This window comes from Aegilops tauschii, chromosome 3 (genome assembly GCF_002575655.3).
Source record: "Aegilops tauschii subsp. strangulata cultivar AL8/78 chromosome 3, Aet v6.0, whole genome shotgun sequence".
Classification (NCBI taxonomy): domain Eukaryota; kingdom Viridiplantae; phylum Streptophyta; class Magnoliopsida; order Poales; family Poaceae; genus Aegilops; species Aegilops tauschii.
In genome coordinates this window covers 605,287,187-605,309,088 of record NC_053037.3, presented here as the reverse complement: position 1 = coordinate 605,309,088, position 21,902 = coordinate 605,287,187, and the positions used below count along the sequence as shown (strand labels likewise).

Here is a 21,902-nt window from a genome sequence, read left to right as displayed (position 1 = left end):
ACGCACCCCTATCCATAGATAGTTTTTTGGTGATACCCCAATCCTTCATGTCTCTCTTAACGGACTCCTCCCATGTCAACTTCGGTCTACCCCGACCTCTCTTGACATTCTCCGTACGTTTTATCCGTCCGCTATGCACTGGATCTTTTGGAGGCCTGTGTTGAATATGCCCAAACCATCTCAGACGATGTTGGACAAGCTTCTCTTCAATTGGTGCTACGCTAACTGTTGAACATGTCACCTTTTAGTCGGCCAACACTCAGGCCATATAGCATTGCGGGTCGAACCGCCGTCAGTTCACATCTTCATCAATACCCCCATCCTCCTGTAGCATTGGCCCCAAATATCGAAAGGTGTACTTCCGGGGCACCACCTGCCCACCAAGGCTAACCTCCACCTCCTCACACCTAGTAGTACTGCAACCGCACATCATGTACTCAGTTTTAGTTCTACTAAGCTTAAACCCTTTCGATTCCAAGGTTTGTCTCCATAACTCTAACTTCCTATTTACCCCCGTCTGACTATCGTCAACTAGCACCACATCGTCCGCAAAGAGCATACACCATGGGATATCTCCTTGTATATCCCTTGTGACCTCGTCCATCACCATGGCAAAAAGATAAGGGCTCAAAGTTGACCCCTGATGTAGTCCTATCTTAATCGGGAAGTCATCAGTGTCGACATCACTTGTTCGAACACTTGTCACAACATTATCGTACATGTCCTTGATGCGGGTAATGTACTTTGCTGGGACTTTGTGTTTCTCCAAGGCCCATCACATGACATTCCACGGTATCTTATCGTAGGCCTTCTCCAAGTCAATGAACACCATATGCAAGTCCTTCTTTTGCTCCCTGTATCTCTCCATAAGTTGTCGAACCAAGCAAATGGCTTCCATCGTCGATCTCTCAGGCATGAAACCAAACTGATTTTTGGATCATGCTTGTCATTCTTCTTAAGCGGTTCTCAAGAATAAGATGCACTAAGAGAATATAAGTGCAATTGTATCATGACACATTAGTAGTTGAGATCCTATACATCCCTGTTCATTGTGGTGAGCTAACCTTGGCAAAGGGAGCATGCATGCAACTCATTATGCAAAAATAACCTATAAGAATAGCCTGCACCAGCGAGAGTGGATTTTTGGAACGCGGGCGTATTGGAGGACCTTATTTTAAATACTTTAATAATCACATTCATTTTTTAAAAAAATTCCGAAAAGAATTCTACATGATCATATGGATGTATATTACATATGTGTAAAGTTTGGCGATGAAATAAGTAAACATGTGAGCTATACAAAAATGACAAAATGATGATTTCCAAATAGTGAATAATACATGCACTATTCATCTTTCCAGAGTCCTGATTTTGTCATTTTCGTGTGACTCACATGGTCACTTATACCAGCATCAAATTTTGCACATGTGTAATATACATCCATATAAACATGTTGATTTATTTTCATAATTTTTTGAAACTTCAAAATAGCATTTTGGCATTATTCAAAATATAGGGCTCCAATGCACCCGTGCTCCAAAGTGACTTTTTGCTGCACCAATGTACTATATCTTGAGAAAAGGAACTCCTTGGTCATCACTGAACATGCCCCAAAAGGATAATTTTAGATTTAATTTCTTGTTGCTTCCATCAACTAATCAAATCCTGCTACCAATAATAAAATAATAATTCTGCTATTACAAAAATTACTAACAATTCATAAACTGGTTATTTCTCTACTCTGGTCTCAGATTTTAAGCTATATCTGTTTCAGAACATTAGTTATTGCAATCTTAGAACGAACATAAACTGCTCCTCATCATCCATAATAAGTGAAAGTTTTGGAGAAATCATACAAAAGTAAATGTCAGTATAGTCTTGTCAACTGGATGTTGCTTATGTGTCATGAATCTTTGTTATTTGTATCGATTAAATAGTGAATAAATAACAAATCCGAAAGATCATAGTAAATAAAGTAATTTAAAGGAAGCATATATCATGAAAAAGGTGATTAGGATTCCATCCGAGGCTTCCAACTATAGGCATCTCCCCTTTTTCTCAAACATACACTACAACCAAAAAGATGAAATGGTAGATGGAAACAACGATTAAATGCAGAACATGATGAAATAATTAAGCTTGCATGGCATATTTGTGTCTGAACTAAGAACAATTTCCTGAAGAAATATACTTGCTATTTGGTAACAATAGTTGATGGTTTCATCATAGAGACAATAGCTAATGGCTTCATTGGAGGACAACCGACTTTGGACAAAAATATGATTGAAATTCAAAATCATGGACGTCTTCACTTAAGAGGGAAACAAAAATCAGAGGAAGAGAACTGGAAATTAAGTGGTTGTATAGGGAGATGTATATGCATGACTCATATAATCGAGATAGAAATTCAAATAGAAAGAAATCACGTGCATGCTTCATTTAATAGATATACTATATGAACACTAACTCAAGCAAACATACAATGTCCAAAAGGTTTAAAAAATAAGCAACTTCGATAATGGACAAAGCAATCATTGGGTCAGATCTAGGAGTTAACTCTCATCTAGAGTATATAAATATCAATGGAATCAGTATGAGTAAATAATAGCCACTTTACGTGGTAAGAAAATGCATATCTGCATGCAATCTGTGGAGTAAAGCATCAGCAATTCCCATGACACAACTTCTAATGCACTATTGATGTTTCACGTGCAGGGTAATAACATGGTAGTATGAAGCCATCATCTTTCATCCATCCAAGGTATCCTAGTGTGCTACCAATTAAAAAATAAACAGAAGTAATCTTGTGAACTGGTCAGGGAAAGAAGGAATATTTTTTTTCTGACATGCGAACTACCTGTGTGGTGGCTTAGAGGATGTGCATGTGGAGGAGAGGCAACTACTGCTCCTAGATATAAGTTTTTTTCGAAACAGAGGCAAAAGATTTGCATCATCTATTAAATAAGAAGAGATTATAGTTTGTTACAAGGGCACACTTCTACACGGCATGCAGGAATAGTCACACAAAATAATGTTCCCTAATTTCATAGCTCTGGCGGTGATCCAATGGTTTGCCTCGCGGATGATGTTGTTTAGCAAGATTGGTGGTGCAGTGCTCTTGCTTCGGACCATTTGGAATGAGCAGAATGCTCCTAGATATAAGTGAGGGTGACATGGAAGGACGGCTTCAATATTTTTGTTCAGATGGTACGGATCAACCTCATTTATCAGATATTTGGTGACGAATTTAATGGCTTGTAGAATACAGTAGGGGTTCAATCCAATAATTAGTGGGCTGCACCTGCACCAGGAAACGCGTGATGCAGCCCCGACGTGATGAGAAGCTCATATGGCCAGTACGTCCTCACGTCTGTTGTGCAGCCATGGGAAACAATGGATGAGGGTATTGCTTGTACGTACGTCAGCGTGCATCTTCTCTCATAATAGAATCGCTAGCTTTAGCTAGCTATCCTCGTGTACCCGTGCTTCTCAGGGTAACCAATCTATCTGTGCGTGGGTCACTGGTAGAAAATGGGCCTTTAGTCCCGGTTCGCAAAGGCCTTTAGTCCGGCTGTGCAACCGGGACTAAATATGCGCGACTAAAGACCCCCCCCCCCCCTAGTCGCGCCTCTTACGAACCGCGACTAAAGGCTTTAGTCCCGGTTCTCGTGGCTAACCGGGACTAAAGGCCCGTCCACGTGGGCGCCAGGGGTCCGTCGGGGCGGAGGACCTTTAGTCCCGGTTCTCGTGGCTAACCGGGACTAAAGGCCTCCTCCGCAGGTTTAGGGTTTTAGCCCCCCTAAACCTGGTTTCTTTGCGAATTTTTTTAATTTTTTTTTATTTTCAAATTTCTGAATTATTTTAACCTCTAATCTCTAATCACCACCCCTCATCACTGCTCAATTTATCCTCTAATCTCTAATCACCCCTCATCATTCCAAATCATCTAACTTCCCGGACGGTCACCCATCCTCTCACTACTCCAGCCTGAGCACGCTTAACTTCCGGGTTCTATTCTCCCTCGTTTCCAAGTCTGCACTTGTTGTTTTCCTGACAATAGTAGGATGTCAATTCTATTAACCCTCAGGAATTTAGCTTGAGGACGAAGTGACACATTTCACTGTTTGAGTTTGAAACTATTGTTTTAAAAAACAATAATTATTTAGTAACACTAATATTTCTGGAATAATTAGTTGGACCATTGTTTGACCACTGTTTGACCACAGTTTGACCAGATTTGACCAAAGTTTAAAAAAATCTGAAATAATTATTTAGTAACACTAATATTCTAGAATAATTAGTTTGACCATTGTTTGACCACAGTTTGACCACAATTTGAAATTTTTTGAATTTTTTTGCCTCTCCAGATCTTAAAAGCCCCGTATCTTTTTTTCTGTTAGGTTTTTGAGGATTTTGAAAATGTTTAACGGGGTTCCCCCGGTTAAATTCGGATGTAACTTTTCGAGTAGATGATTTTTCATATAAAAAACTTTTTCATCCGAGTTCGTATGCAAAAGTTATGCCCATTTTAAGAAATTCCAGAGAGATTTTGCAAATAAAGTCGAAATTCATATTTGTTAATTTTCCCAACAACTAGACCACATATAACATGGGAAACTTTTTTTTTGACATTTCCATCATTTTCTTTTGTTTTTTCTAAAACTGAAAAGGCGATCCAGGGGGGTGGTAGAGTTTGAAAATGAAGCCTCAAATCCCGAAGGCCATTAGTCGCGACCTTTAGTCCCGGTTGGTCTGGCCAACCGCGACTAAAGGCCTTCGGGCCAGCCTGAGGACCTTTAGTCCCGGTTGGCCAGGCCAACCGGGACTAAAGCCCCTCCCGTCCGCCAGCTGTCGACCGAGCGCGCTGGGCCCAGATAGTTGGTCGCGGGTCTCCTCCCGAACCGCGACTAAAGACCCCTTTGGTCGCGGTTCGATTATTTTGAAGACTAATGGGGGCGTATGGAAGCCTCTTTTTCTACTAGTGGGTGTTAATGATACTGTGCCAAAAAGTACAGGATCATACATCTCGTCGGAAATATAGGGCGTTTTCGCGGCAAAGGAACCTGCATCGCTTAGCTTCTGAGGAGAATGGATGGCTGCACAGTCGAGTTTGCCACACAGCCCACGGAGGCAAGCCGCCCACTTGCATCCCGTCGTTGTTGCCAAGCTGATGCACGCCACCGCCTCCATCGTCAAACACTCAGGGATACGGATATTAGATAGCTAGCATCCGCTGATCAATCTCCAACCCTGGGCACTATATACATATCAACATGCATATGCAACACGGTCTCCCTGCTCTCGTGGAACCTGGCCACCGGCGACTCTGTGCAGCTCCCACATTGCACGCCCATATACAGCATCAACGGCCTCAGCTGCTACCTGTTTTCTTGGATGAGACTTGGATCGTGGTTTTATTCATGAAAGAAAAGAGGAGGAGCTACCATGTATTCTGGTTATGGAAGCATGTTTTTTTTAATAAATAGATGATAGGAGAGGACCGTGGTGATGGTCTTTTATTTAGGAAAAGTGCTGATGGTCCCCGTTTCTTGTGAGAAAAGGTCTCTTATAACGTTGTTAGTTTTTTCTTTTGAGATTGCGACTCTTATGACGTTTTTGTGAAGGAAAATATTGATATTTTTTCCTGATGTTATTAGTGTGCACGCTGTGTCGGTTTATTGATCTTTTTTTTTCTGATCTTAATTAGTGTATATCCATATAAGATCAGCTTCTCGTGGTCAATTTCCTTGATGATGTTTTCCTCACTCACCTGTTCTATTTTTATTTAGCTAGCTAGTGTACATATATGTTCGATCTGAAAATAATATGGTAAATTCTTATACATTTTTGTTCTATTTACTTCATTTGTACCTAACTACGATAAGTAAATTCAGCACTCATTTTTTAACAGGTTGCATGTGCCTTTAAAAAAAAGATGTGATCACTTTGATGTCCATCCTCTTGGTATACTGGGTATGCACACCGTTCAGTACTTATATTCCTCAAGGAATTTCATGCTGAAAAGAGAAAACAAAATAGCACAACAATTGGTGCGGATGTTATCCTTTTTTCTGTTTCATGTATAATTGTGTCATATATTTTCTCTAGATAGTTGTTGTTCCCTACTTATGTAATCAAAGTGGAGCTGTAATCACGTAGGAGCTCATCCCTCTACATTGACTCTACATATATCTTTGTCTTGGTCATTGATTGTCTTGGTCGCCTGATGGACCTCGCTCAGCAGCTCAACGTCCTCTCGCCCCTCAGCAAGATGACCATCAAGCATAGGGCCTGCATTTACGCAGACGATGTTATCATCTTCATCAAACCTTTATTGCTGGACATCAATGCTGTTTCGCAGATCATGGATCTCTTTGGTAAAGCTACAGGCCTATGCACCAATATGGCCAAAAGTAAAATTCTTCCAATCAGATGTGATGGTATTGATCTCACCTCTCTGCAAGTTGCTATTGGTTGTCAGATTGCTAGCTTCCCTTGTCCTTATTCGGGGATGCCCCTCTTGGATAAGCGTCTGAAATTGACCGATGTCCAAGAGCTCCTGGATAAGTTTTTTTTTTGCTTGGAAGTGCTCTCCACGTACGCCGTGTGGTAGTTCCTGGATAAGCTCATCAAGAAAATTGTTGCATGGAAGGCTTGTTGGATCTCCTCCTCTGGGGGTTGGTTCTTGTTCGCTTCGTATTATCGGCCATGCTCATATTTTTGCTTCTTGCCATGGAGCAACCATAGTGGGTTATCAAGCAGATTGACAAACTGCAGTGTGCTTTCCTTTGGGCAGGAGTTGATGCTATCACTGGCGGTAAGTGCTTGGTGCGATGGTCGCAGGTTTGCTCGCCAGTGCAGTTTGGTGGGCTCGGTATCCCTTGTGTTCACAAACAAGGTATTGCTCTAAAAGCGAGGTGGTTGTGGCTCAATCATAGAGGAACTGACAAGCTATGGCATGATCTTCCGATTCCTGTCGATAAGGAAGTCAAGGCTCTGTTTGTTGCTAGTACTTGTTTCATCTTGGGTTATGGCAAATCAGTTTCCTTTTGGCATGACCACTGATTGAATGGGGAGGCTCCTGCATTTGTCTTCCCAAATCTTTATAAACACAGCAAGAAGAGGAAGATCATTGTTAATGAGGGCCTCACCAACAGTAAATGGATTTCTTCGATAAAGCACAACCCGGACGTTGATGTTCTTCCTAAATTTATCAGCCTTTGGCACCACACTCAAGTAATTTTGCTATCTGAAAGGGAGGATGTTCTAAGCTGGAAATGGACTCCTGATGGGAAGTACTATGCTAACTCTGATTATTTGTATCAGTTCTGGGGAAGGGTTAAGTTCCCTTATTTTAGGGAAACAGCAGGACTCTGCTGCGTATTTTAATTAATTTTTAAAAAGTAATAGAAAGTCTTCAGGAAAGAAAAGAAAGAAATAAAAACATACAAATACAAATAAATAAATAATATATCTAGTTTACTAGATTACAACAATTACAGTCTGGCTTAACGAAAATCTTTCACCTAGTCATGAAAGCCACTGTATTCATGCCTTTTCGCTCTGTAGATGATCCACTTGAGCTCTTCTTTAAATTTCGTCCTGCAATGATACACACTTGTTGGGATCACCGCTGCGGTGGCGGCCTCTGGTTTAGTGGGCGCCGTCACGCCGGAACACCCAGGCCCTGATCTAAGGTTTGGCCGGCCGAGCTCAGTGTAGTCCGCCTACTCCTGTGCATCCGTGCCAAAAAAAAATAAGAAACCCTTTATGATATATTTTTCTTGCGGGGGTAATTTCGTTTATTTTTGTTCAAAATCGGCTCATTTTCGTTCAAGAACACAAAATATGGATGGTGCTCTTCGTCCGGAATTTCCGTTAAAGCCGAATTGCGTCAATTTCATTCTGGGGCGGTATATTTTCCGAAATCCAAAACCTTAGGCGGGGAAGACGGCGGTATTGCTCCTTAATGGAGTAATATTTTTAGATTCTTTTAATTTATGGAGTATGGATGGCGTACGTGCTCCTGTCCTGTGTACGTGTACCATTCGTAGTACTAGTTGGTTGATAAGATGGCATGTACAATGGTTGATAAAATGGTCTTATCTTAAGTCTTGCATGTAATTTAGAGATGATAGAAATATTTGTCTACAATGGGTCATCTCTTAGCCTTATCCTCAATAACTAGTTATTTCTAAAAACATGGTGAGACATATTGTGCTAAGAGATCATCTCTTGTCTTCTCTTAAATAAGAAAAGACTAGCCTTTTCTTATGAGTTCTCTCTCCTCCACCTTATCTTTTATCCTACGTGGCATTCTTAAGATAGCACCATTGTACATGTCCTAAGGTACGTTGGTGAAAACAAGGAAAGAGAGGGGTTTTGGTCGGAACGGTTGTTGGCCGAGTGCCGACGACGAGTACTTCCGGCGACGGCGAGACGATGACGATGGAGTGCTTTCCGAAGGAACAAGCTGTACGAGCTCCGAAGCAAGCAGGCTAGCAGGTGGATCGATTCTTCTGCTCCCGTACACAATACACGTGAAGCTGGCTTGTACGATCACGCACGTACACCGGCCACCCTTTTTTTTGCTCTTCCTCGTTTGGTTTGATTCCGTCCGTTACGTAGCAGAAACGGTTTTCCTAAAAAAAAAACGTAGGATCGAAACCCACTCGGCCTCCGGCTGTACCACACGCCGACTCGGACTACTGCTAGTTCTCGATGGATCAATGCTGCTGCTATATAAGAGCAGCCTCCAGCTTGGATCTCTCCATCAAACCAAGCCATCCAGCGCAGGTGCTTATTAACCAAGAGTCCAAGAGCCAAGGAGACAACCAGCAGATCGACAACAACATGGGGTGCAGCATGAGCCGCCTCCTCAAGACCACCGTCACGCTGATCATCCTCGTCCTTCTCCTCATGCCCGGGGCCTTAGCCGCCACTAGCTTCGATGCCTCACGAAGCCAACAGCTGCCGCTGCCGCGTGGGACGGTCCACGGGCCGGAGAGCGTCGCCTTCGACGGTCAAGGCCAGGGCCCCTACAGCGGCGTCTCTGACGGCCGGATCCTCAAGTGGAACGGCGAAAAGCTAGGATGGACTACCTATGCATATGGACCCGGCTACGATAGCAGGACGTGCACGCCGTCCAAGTTCAGCCCGGAGACTGAGACTGCCAGGGAGAGCCGCTGCGGCCGTCCGCTCGGCCTACGGTTCAACCAGAAATCGGGTGACCTCTACGTGGCCGACGCATACAAGGGGCTGATGCGGGTTGCGCCGGGCGGCGGGGAGGCCACCGTGTTGGTCAACCAGGTTGACGGTTTTCCTCTGCGCTTCACCAACGGTGTTGACGTCGATCAAGTTACGGGTCAGGTCTACTTCACCGACAGCTCGATGAACTATCAAAGGTCGCAGCATGAGATGGTCACTCGCACTGGGGACTCGACGGGCCGCCTCATGAGGTACGACCCACGGACATCCGATGTCACGGTGCTCCAGGCGGACATGACGTACCCCAACGGCGTCGCGCTCAGCGCCGACCGCACTCACCTCGTGGTCGCATCTACCGGACCATGCAAGCTGCTGAGGCATTGGATCAAAGGGGTCAACGCAGGCACATCGGAGCCTTTTGCCGACCTGCCCGGCTATCCAGATAACGTGAGGCCCGACACCAAAGGAGGCTATTGGGTGGCGTTACACCGCGAGAAGAATGAGTTACCCTTTGGTCGTGATAGTCATCGTCTCGCTGTCAGGGTCGGTAACGATGGGAAGATAGTCGAGGAGATGAGAGGGCCAAAGAAGGTGAGGCCCACCGAGATTATGGAGAGAGCAAATGGCAAAATCTACTTGGGTTCGGTAGAGCTTCCTTATGTCGGCGTTGTTAAGCGCAAGTAGAGAACTATTGTAGTAGATGCATATAGGATGCCTTTTAGTTTCTTGCTCTTACCACTAAATGTAATTTTTCAATTTATTTTTGTTTTCGTCGGATGGACTATTGTAATACACATTTTCTATCAGCAAATCATTATTTGTTCTTTCCTCCATATTTACGTGCATAAAAGCTAAATTCTATCCATATAAGAGCCAGCCTGCATGCTATTGCTAGCGAGAGAGCAGGGACGCACCATGCACTCGTGGATTGTTCCCTTCACGTAAACACGCAAAGTCAATGAATTTGCTCTTTATTCCTGCTGTAGAATTCTAGAACCACATATATGCAGTGCAATTCACACATACACATATGCCCTCAAAGTTTTTGTATGTTAAGACACTATATTATTTTTGACAAGAAACAATGGTTATACTTAGACGTGTACTGTGACGGCACTCCTCCCAATGGTTGCTACTTAGAAGTGTAGTATTGTACATTGGGGTGTGGCCCGTCACTAGGCATGTAAAAATATTTGTTCTCTCATTTTATCAATGCATCGAGACAAAAGCTTTTGTGTTTTATCAAAAATAATATAGTGTCTTGGCATACAAAAACTTTCAGGGCATATGTGTATGTGTGAATTGCATTGCATATATATGGTTCTAAAATTCTACAACAGAAACCGCCAAGAATAAAAGAAGTTCAGACGTAATGAACAAATTCATTGAGATGGGTTTATTTTTTGTATCTATTAAAATAGGTTATGTTGTATCTTATGCCCTGCAAAATTTCATGTAAAATATGAGCACTTTTTAACTATGCAAAATATACGAGATTATAAGTTTATAGTTTAATGTGTCATTCACATATATGTTTTTTGTGCAGACCACAAGTTGTCATATTTTTTTTATAGTTTTTTTTTGCATGCACATGATGTATGCTAAACTACATCCATTTTGTGTTCATTTGTACGTTTGAATTGCACTGCATGTACGCACGTGCAACTCCTTTCTTCCTCTGATATAATCACCTGAACAGCTAATGGTCTCCAAATGGGCGCCGTTTGATTGGCATCCAAGGGTACAGGATCGAAGCATATTAATTTATGACGAAAAATACACCAGCTGGTCGTATAATTAATCTCGTCGCCTAGCCTAGCTGTGACCTCATGTCTGTCTACTACCTTCCATTTTCGTTCAATCCACACAGCGTTCCCTTTCACTTGTAGCTGCCCGGCCGCCATTTAAAGCCAACCCATCCCGGCCTCCGCAAGCTAGCCTGCCCTCCCAACAACCCTAGCCGCAAAATGGAACCCCAGCTCCCTGTTGCAGCCGCCGCCACCAACGCTCCTGCAGCCGCGCCGGAGATTGGCCGGTCGTTCATCGCCTGCCCCGAGGATTCCGGCCAAAAACGGTGGGTACACTATATGAAATTACGCATGCATATAGCTATATCTTTTACGGATTAGATCTATTTTATATTTTTTTCTTGTTGCTAGATCAAAAGCATATGCATCGACGGAATGAATCTCTAATCTCTTGATTTCCAAGTTTCAAAAGCATGCATCCAGGAAATGAATCTCTAAACTCTAGTGGGGTATTCTCCTGATTTGTTAGATTAATGTACTCCAATCTCTTGATTTGCAGCGTATGCACCTCAATGGATGAGCTGGACAGCCTAGACCGGGAAATCGTCTTCGCCGACCTGCTGCTACCCAAGGTGGCGGAGATGGTATTGGCCTCCGACGTAAAGGACTACATGGCGCTTTGAGGTGTGTTCAAGCCGTGGAGGGCCGCCACTGCCGACCCGAAGCTAGTGGGCATGGACCCGCGCTTCTACCCATGGCAATGGGAGATGACGAAAGGGGATGAGCGCACTGATCACAAGGCCAGGTTCGTAAACCATCTCACCAGCGCCTCCATCGAGCTCAACATCCCTCGGGAGTACGGGGACGTCGTCGCCAGCGCCGAGGGCCTCCTGGTGCTCTTAGCCTTAGGGTGGGATATGCGGCTGTTCAACCCGGTGACCGGGGCCGTCGCTGACCTGCCCAACGTCTTCCTCGAGAGCCCACCCTGGGCGATCGAGTGGAACGCGGCAGGAATGGTCTACAACGACGGCGAGGCTGATCCCACCGTGGTGCTGTATGTGACGGTGGGGTCGTTCAGGGAAGTAATCATGCACGCAAAGCCCGGCGACGTCAGGTGGCAGATCATGGATCCTTCGCCGGCGCTGTTAGAGTCCGGGCTCTTCGTGCGCGGCCAGTTCTTCCTGCCAACTCTAGAAGGGGATTTGCTCAGATATGCGCTCCGACCGCAGCCTCACTTCGTGTGCGTGGCTAGGCAGCACGCTCGCCACAGGCTTAGTAACAACTCGTTCATCAGATCCTTCCTGCAACTGGCCCGCCACCGCGACGGGGTGATGAGAATGCAGCTCGTGCGTGACGTCCTTGTCGTGTTCCCTAGCGAACACGTGGACATGGTTGTCGAGTTGTTCTGGGTGGACGTCACAGAGGGGAGCCTTACACTTGTGCAGCAACAGGACTTGGCCGATGGCGATGATCAGCGTGGTGATTACATGTTGGCGCTAGGCATCGGCAGTGATGAGTCTGAATCTGATGACTAGTACCATGTTCCAGCGATATGTTCCATCAAGACGTCTAGTGTCAAGACATTGCTGTATCCTTTTATCAGCTTGTTGTTGAATAATTTGCTGTCAGTTATTTCAATTCATGTAAAAAAATGTTTTATAATTTTGCGTGGAACATAATTATTATTGACGTTTTTTCCTATTCTTCAAAGCTGAAGTTATGTGCTTTCAATCACTACAAGATTAGTCATCAACCCGTGCACTTCCACGGGAAAGCAATTTAAGTTACAGATAATATCATACAGATGTGATTTTTTTTTATGCATCAATGATGAGTAATATATATAGAGAAGAGAAATGACATAAGTTCTGGGTATAAAAATCCTCGTATTCAAAATCAAGTAGCATGGGTGCATCAACATAGGAAACTCACACAAACTAATAAAATTCTATATCAGTATATATTGAACTCATGTTCCAATCATTTCCATGGAACTCCTTGGAAAGTACAAACCTACGTTATACTAAGCCAGTTATAGTTTGAAAAAAAATGAAGTTACTTCATTGAAAGATTAAAAAAGTTATATTAAACCTTAGTAACAACAACAACAACAAAGCCTTTAGTATCAAACAAGTTGGGGTAGGCTAGAGGTGAAACCCCTAAGATCTCGTGACCAACTGATGGCTCCGACACATGGATTGCAAGCTTCCACGCACCCCTATCCATAGATAGTTTTTTGGTGATACCCCAATCCTTCATGTCTCTCTTAACGGACTCCTCCCATGTCAACTTCGGTCTACCCCGACCTCTCTTGACATTCTCCGTACGTTTTATCCGTCCGCTATGCACTGGATCTTTTGGAGGCCTGTGTTGAATATGCCCAAACCATCTCAGACGATGTTGGACAAGCTTCTCTTCAATTGGTGCTACGCTAACTGTTGAACATGTCACCTTTTAGTCGGCCAACACTCAGGCCATACAGCATTGCGGGTCGAACCGCCGTCAGTTCACATCTTCATCAATACCCCCATCCTCCTGTAGCATTGGCCCCAAATATCGAAAGGTGTACTTCCGGGGCACCACCTGCCCACCAAGGCTAACCTCCACCTCCTCACACCTAGTAGTACTGCAACCGCACATCATGTACTCAGTTTTAGTTCTACTAAGCTTAAACCCTTTCGATTCCAAGGTTTGTCTCCATAACTCTAACTTCCTATTTACCCCCGTCTGACTATCGTCAACTAGCACCACATCGTCCGCAAAGAGCATACACCATGGGATATCTCCTTGTATATCCCTTGTGACCTCGTCCATCACCATGGCAAAAAGATAAGGGCTCAAAGTTGACCCCTGATGTAGTCCTATCTTAATCGGGAAGTCATCAGTGTCGACATCACTTGTTCGAACACTTGTCACAACATTATCGTACATGTCCTTGATGCGGGTAATGTACTTTGCTGGGACTTTGTGTTTCTCCAAGGCCCATCACATGACATTCCACGGTATCTTATCGTAGGCCTTCTCCAAGTCAATGAACACCATATGCAAGTCCTTCTTTTGCTCCCTGTATCTCTCCATAAGTTGTCGAACCAAGCAAATGGCTTCCATCGTCGATCTCCCAGGCATGAAACCAAACTGATTTTTGGATCATGCTTGTCATTCTTCTTAAGCGGTTCTCAAGAATAAGATGCACTAAGAGAATATAAGTGCAATTGTATCATGACACATTAGTAGTTGAGATCCTATACATCCCTGTTCATTGTGGTGAGCTAACCTTGGCAAAGGGAGCATGCATGCAACTCATTATGCAAAAATAACCTATAAGAATAGCCTGCACCAACGAGAGTGGATTTTTGGAACGCGGGCGTATTGGAGGACCTTATTTTAAATACTTTAATAATCACATTCATTTTTAAAAAAAATTCCGAAAAGAATTCTACATGATCATATGGATGTATATTACATATGTGTAAAGTTTGGCGATGAAATAAGTAAACATGTGAGCTATACAAAAATGACAAAATGATGATTTCCAAATAGTGAATAATACATGCACTATTCATCTTTCCAGAGTCCTGATTTTGTCATTTTCGTGTGACTCACATGGTCACTTATACCAGCATCAAATTTTGCACATGTGTAATATACATCCATATAAACATGTTGATTTATTTTCATAATTTTTTGAAACTTCAAAATAGCATTTTGGCATTATTCAAAATATAGGGCTCCAATGCACCCGTGCTCCAAAGTGACTTTTTGCTGCACCAATGTACTATATCTTGAGAAAAGGAACTCCTTGGTCATCACCGAACATGCCCCAAAAGGATAATTTTAGATTTAATTTCTTGTTGCTTCCATCAACTAATCAAATCCTGCTACCAATAATAAAATAATAATTCTGCTATTACAAAATTACTAACAATTCATAAACTGGTTATTTCTCTACTCTCGTCTCAGATTTTAAGCTATATCTGTTTCAGAACATTAGTTATTGCAATCTTAGAACGAACATAAACTGCTCCTCATCATCCATAATAAGTGAAAGTTTTGGAGAAATCATACAAAAGTAAATGTCAGTATAGCCTTGTCAACTGGATGTTGCTTATGTGTCATGAATCTTTGTTATTTGTATCGATTAAATAGTGAATAAATAACAAATCCGAAAGATCATAGTAAATAAAGTAATTTAAAGGAAGCATATATCATGAAAAAGGTGATTAGGATTCCATCCGAGGCTTCCAACTATAGGCATCTCCCCTTTTTCTCAAACATACACTACAACCAAAAAGATGAAATGGTAGATGGAAACAACGATTAAATGCAGAACATGATGAAATAATTAAGCTTGCATGGCATATTTGTGTCTGAACTAAGAACAATTTCCTGAAGAAATATACTTGCTATTTGGTAACAATAGTTGATGGTTTCATCATAGAGACAATAGCTAATGGCTTCATTGGAGGACAACCGACTTTGGACAAAAATATGATTGAAATTCAAAATCATGGACGTCTTCACTTAAGAGGGAAACAAAAATCAGAGGAAGAGAACTGGAAATTAAGTGGTTGTATAGGGAGATGTATATGCATGACTCATATAATCGAGATAGAAATTCAAATAGAAAGAAATCACGTGCATGCTTCATTTAATAGATATACTATATGAACACTAACTCAAGCAAACATACAATGTCCAAAAGGTTTAAAAAATAAGCAACTTCGATAATGGACAAAGCAATCATTGGGTCAGATCTAGGAGTTAACTCTCATCCAGAGTATATAAATATCAATGGAATCAGTATGAGTAAATAATAGCCACTTTACGTGGTAAGAAAATGCATATCTGCATGCAATCTGTGGAGTAAAGCATCAGCAATTCCCATGACTCAACTTCTAATGCACTATTGATGTTTCACGTGCAGGGTAATAACATGGTAGCATGAAGCCATCATCTTTCATCCATCCAAGGTATCCTAGTGTGCTACCAATTAAAAAATAAACAGAAGTAATCTTGTGAACTGGTCAGGGAAAGAAGGAATATTTTTTTTCTGACATGCGAACTACCTGTGTGGTGGCTTAGAGGATGTGCATGTGGAGGAGAGGCAACTACTGCTCCTAGATATAAGTTTTTTTTCGAAACAAAGGCAAAAGATTTGCATCATCTATTAAATAAGAAGAGAATATAGTTTGTTACAAGGGCACACTTCTACACGGCATGCAGGAATAGTCACACAAAATAATGTTCCCTAATTTCATAGCTCTGGCGGTGATCCAATGGTTTGCCTCGCGGATGATGTTGTTTAGCAAGATTGGTGGTGCAGTGCTCTTGCTTCGGACCATTTGGAACGAGCAGAATGCTCCTAGATATAAGTGAGGGTGACATGGAAGGACGGCTTCAATATTTTTGTTCAGATGGTACGGATCAACCTCATTTATCAGATATTTGGTGACGAATTTAATGGCTTGTAGAATACAGTAGGGGTTCAATCCAATAATTAGTGGGCTGCACCTGCACCAGGAAACGCGTGATGCAGCCCCGACGTGATGAGAAGCTCATATGGCCAGTACGTCCTCACGTCTGTTGTGCAGCCATGGGAAACAATGGATGAGGGTATTGCTTGTACGTACATCAGCGTGCGTCTTCTCTCATAATAGAATCGCTAGCTTTAGCTAGCTATCCTCGTGTACCCGTGCTTCTCAGGGTAACCAATCTATCTGTGCGTGGGTCACTGGTAGAAAATGGGCCTTTAGTCCCGGTTCGCAAAGGCCTTTAGTCCCGGCTGTGCAACCGGGACTAAATACGCGCGACTAAAGACCCCCCCCCCCCCCTTAGTCGCGCCTCTTACGAACCGCGACTAAAGGCTTTAGTCCCGGTTCTCGTGGCTAACCGGGACTAAAGGCCCGTCCACGTGGGCGCCAGGGGTCCGTCGGGACGGAGGACCTTTAGTCCCGGTTCTCGTGGCTAACCGGGACTAAAGGCCTCCTCCGCAGGCTTAGGGTTTTAGGCCCCCTAAACCTGGTTTCTTTGCGAATTTTTTTATTTTTTTTTAATTTTCAAATTTCTGAATTATTTTAACCTCTAATCTCTAATCACCACCCCTCATCACTGCTCAATTTATCCTCTAATCTCTAATCACCCCTCATCATTCCAAATCATCTAACTTCCCGGACGGTCACCCATCCTCTCACTACTCCAGCCTGAGCACGCTTAACTTCCGGGTTCTATTCTCCCTCGTTTCCAAGTCTGCACTTGTTGTTTTCCTGACAATAGTAGGATGTCAATTCTATTAACCCTCAGGAATTTAGCTTGAGCACGAAGTGACACATTTCACTGTTTGAGTTTGAAACTATTGTTTTAAAAAACAATAATTATTTAGTAACACTAATATTTCTGGAATAATTAGTTGGACCATTGTTTGACCACTGTTTGACCACTGCTTGACCAGATTTGACCAAAGTTAAAAAAAATCTGAAATAATTATTTAGTAACACTAATATTCTAGAATAATTAGTTTGACCATTGTTTGACCACAGTTTGACCACAATTTGAAATTTTTTGAATTTTTTTGCCTCTCCAGATCTTAAAAGCCCCGTATCTTTTTTCTATTAGGTTTTTGAGGATTTTGAAAATGTTTAACGGGGTTCCCCCGGTTAAATTCGGATGTAACTTTTCGAGTAGATGATTTTTCATATAAAAAACTTTTTCATCCGAGTTCGTATGCAAAAGTTATGCCCATTTTAAGAAATTCCAGAGAGATTTTGCAAATAAAGTCGAAATTCATATTTGTTAATTTTCCCAACAACTAGACCACATATCACATGGGAAACTTTTTTTTTGACATTTCCATCATTTTCTTTTGTTTTTTCTAAAACTGAAAAGGCGATCCGGGGGGTGGTAGAGTTTGAAAATGAAGCCTCAAATCCCGAAGGCCATTAGTCGCGACCTTTAGTCCCGGTTGGTCTGACCAACCGCGACTAAAGGCCTTCGGGCCAGCCTGAGGACCTTTAGTCCCGGTTGGCCAGGCCAACCGGGACTAAAGCCCCTCCCGTCCGCCAGCTGTCGACCGAGCGCGCTGGGCCCAGATAGTTGGTCGCGGGTCTCCTCCCGAACCGCGACTAAAGACCCCTTTGATCGCGGTTCGATTATTTTGAAGACTAATGGGGGCGTATGGAAGCCTCTTTTTCTACTAGTGGGTGTTAATGATACCGTGCCAAAAAGTACAGGATCATACATCTCGTTGGAAATATAGGGCGTTTTCGCGGCAAAGGAACTTGCATCGCTTAGCTTCTGAGGAGAATGGATGGCTGCACAGTCGAGTTTGCCACACAGCCCACGGAGGCAAGCCGCCCACTTGCATCCCGTCGTTGTTGCCAAGCTGATGCACGCCACCGCCTCCATCGTCAAACACTCAGGGATACGGATATTAGATAGCTAGCATCCGCTGATCAATCTCCAACCCTGGGCACTATATACATATCAACATGCATATGCAACACGGTCTCCCTGCTCTCGTGGAACCTGGCCACCGGCGACTCTGTGCAGCTCCCACATTGCACGCCCATATACAGCATCAACGGCCTCAGCTGCTACCTGTTTTCTTGGATGAGACTTGGATCGTGGTTTTATTCATGAAAGAAAAGAGGAGGAGCTACCATGTATTCTGGTTATGGAAGCATGTTTTTTTTAATAAATAGATGATAGGAGAGGACCGTGGTGATGGTCTTTTTTATATAGGAAAAGTGCTGATGGTCCCCGTTTCTTGTGAGAAAAGGTCTCTTATAACGTTGTTAGTTTTTTCTTTTGAGATTGCGACTCTTATGACGTTTTTGTGAAGGAAAATATTGATATTTTTTCCTGATGTTATTAGTGTGCACGCTGTGTCGGTTTATTGATCTTTTTTTTCTGATCTTAATTAGTGTATATGCATATAAGATCAGCTTCTCGTGGTCAATCTCCTTGATGATGTTTTCCTCACTCACCTGTTCTATTTTTATTTAGCTAGCTAGTGTACATATATGTTCGATCTGAAAATAATATGGTAAATTCTTATACATTTTTGTTCTATTTACTTCATTTGTACCTAACTACGATAAGTAAATTCAGCACTCATTTTTTAACAGGTTGCATGTGCCTTTAAAAAAAAGATGTGATCACTTTGATGTCCATCCTCTTGGTATACTGGGTATGCACACCGTTCACTACTTATATTCCTCAAGGAATTTCATGCTGAAAAGAGAAAACAAAATAGCACAACAATTGGTGCGGATGTTATCCTTTTTTCTGTTTCATGTATAATTGTGTCATATATTTTCTCTAGATAGTTGTTGTTCCCTACTTATGTAATCAAAGTGGAGCTGTAATCACGTAGGAGCTCATCCCTCTACATTGACTCTACATATATCTTTGTCTTGGTCGTTGATTGTCTTGGTCGTTGATTGTCTTGGTCGCCTGATGGACCTCGCTCAGCAGCTCAACGTCCTCTCGCCCCTCAGCAAGATGACCATCAAGCATAGGGCCTGCATTTACGCAGACGATGTTATCATCTTCATCAAACCTTTATTGCTGGACATCAATGCTGTTTCGCAGATCATGGATCTCTTTGGTAAAGCTACAGGCCTATGCACCAATATGGCCAAAAGTAAAATTCTTCCAATCAGATGTGATGGTATTGATCTCACCTCTCTGCAAGTTGCTATTGGTTGTCAGATTGCTAGCTTCCCTTGTCCTTATTCGGGGATGCCCCTCTTGGATAAGCGTCTGAAATTGACCGATGTCCAAGAGCTCCTGGATAAGTTTTTTTTTGCTTGGAAGTGCTCTCCACGTACGCCGTGTGGTAGTTCCTGGATAAGCTCATCAAGAAAATTGTTGCATGGAAGGCTTGTTGGATCTCCTCCTCTGGGGGTTGGTTCTTGTTCGCTTCGTATTATCGGCCATGCTCATATTTTTGCTTCTTGCCATGGAGCAACCATAGTGGGTTATCAAGCAGATTGACAAACTGCAGTGTGCTTTCCTTTGGGCAGGAGTTGATGCTATCACTGGCGGTAAGTGCTTGGTGCGATGGTCGCAGGTTTGCTCGCCAGTGCAGTTTGGTGGGCTCGGTATCCCTTGTGTTCACAAACAAGGTATTGCTCTAAAAGCGAGGTGGTTGTGGCTCAATCATAGAGGAACTGACAAGCTATGGCATGATCTTCCGATTCCTGTCGATAAGGAAGTCAAGGCTCTGTTTGTTGCTAGTACTTGTTTCATCTTGGGTTATGGCAAATCAGTTTCCTTTTGGCATGACCACTGATTGAATGGGGAGGCTCCTGCATTTGTCTTCCCAAATCTTTATAAACACAGCAAGAAGAGGAAGATCATTGTTAATGAGGGCCTCACCAACAGTAAATGGATTTCTTCGATAAAGCACAACCCGGACGTTGATGTTCTTCCTAAATTTATCAGCCTTTGGCACCACACTCAAGTAATTTTGCTATCTGAAAGGGAGGATGTTCTAAGCTGGAAATGGACTCCTGATGGGAAGTACTATGCTAACTCTGATTATTTGTATCAGTTCTGGGGAAGGGTTAAGTTCCCTTATTTTAGGGAAACAGCAGGACTCTGCTGCGTATTTTTATTAATTTTTAAAAAGTAATAGAAAGTCTTCAGGAAAGAAAAGAAAGAAATAAAAACATACAAATACAAATAAATAAATAATATATCTAGTTTACTAGATTACAACAATTACAGTCTGGCTTAACGAAAATCTTTCATCAAGTCATGAAAGCCACTGTATTCATGCCTTTTCGCTCTGTAGATGATCCACTTGAGCTCTTCTTTAAATTTTGTCCTGCAATGATACACACTTGTTGGGATCACCGCTGCGGTGGCGGCCTCTGGTTTAGTGGGCGCCGTCACGCCGGAACACCCAGGCCATGATCTAAGGTTTGGCCGGCCGAGCTCAGTGTAGTCCGCCTACTCCTGTGCATCCGTGCCAAAAAAAATAAGAAACCCTTTATGATATATTTTTCTTGCGGGGGTAATTTCGTTTATTTTTGTTCAAAATCGGCTCATTTTCGTTCAAGAACACAAAATATGGATGGTGCTCTTCGTCCGGAATTTCCGTTAAAGCCGAATTGCGTCAATTTCATTCTGGGGCGGTATATTTTCCGAAATCCAAAACCTTAGGCGGGGAAGACGGCGGTATTGCTCCTTAATGGAGTAATATTTTTAGATTCTTTTAATTTATGGAGTATGGATGGCGTACGTGCTCCTGTCCTGTGTACGTGTACCATTCGTAGTACTAGTTGGTTGATAAGATGGCATGTACAATGGTTGATAAAATGGTCTTATCTTAAGTCTTGCATGTAATTTAGAGATGATAGAAATATTTGTCTACAATGGGTCATCTCTTAGCCTTATCCTCAATAACTAGTTATTTCTAAAAACATGGTGAGACATATTGTGCTAAGGGATCATCTCTTGTCTTCTCTTAAATAAGAAAAGACTAGTCTTTTCTTATGAGTTCTCTCTCCTCCACCTTATCTTTTATCCTACGTGGCATTCTTAAGATAGCACCATTGTACATGTCCTAAGGTACGTTGGTGAAAACAAGGAAAGAGAGGGGTTTTGGTCGGAACGGTTGTTGGCCGAGTGCCGACGACGAGTACTTCCGGCGACGGCGAGACGATGACGATGGAGTGCTTTCCGAAGGAACAAGCTGTACGAGCTCCGAAGCAAGCAGGCTAGCAGGTGGATCGATTCTTCTGCTCCCGTACACAATACACGTGAAGCTGGCTTGTACGATCACGCACGTACACCGGCCACCCTTTTTTTTGCTCTTCCTCGTTTGGTTTGATTCCGTCCGTTACGTAGCAGAAACGGTTTTCCTAAAAAAAAAACGTAGGATCGAAACCCACTCGGCCTCCGGCTGTACCACACGCCGACTCCGACTACTGCTAGTTCTCG

The 21,902-nt window shown here is 42.8% G+C and overlaps 1 pseudogene; it reads left to right on the top strand.

Moving 5' to 3' along the window:
• Positions 1 to 8,853: 8,853 nt before the first annotated feature.
• Positions 8,854 to 9,891, top strand: LOC141021089 (protein STRICTOSIDINE SYNTHASE-LIKE 10-like; annotated as a pseudogene).
• Positions 9,892 to 21,902: the final 12,011 nt, after the last annotated feature.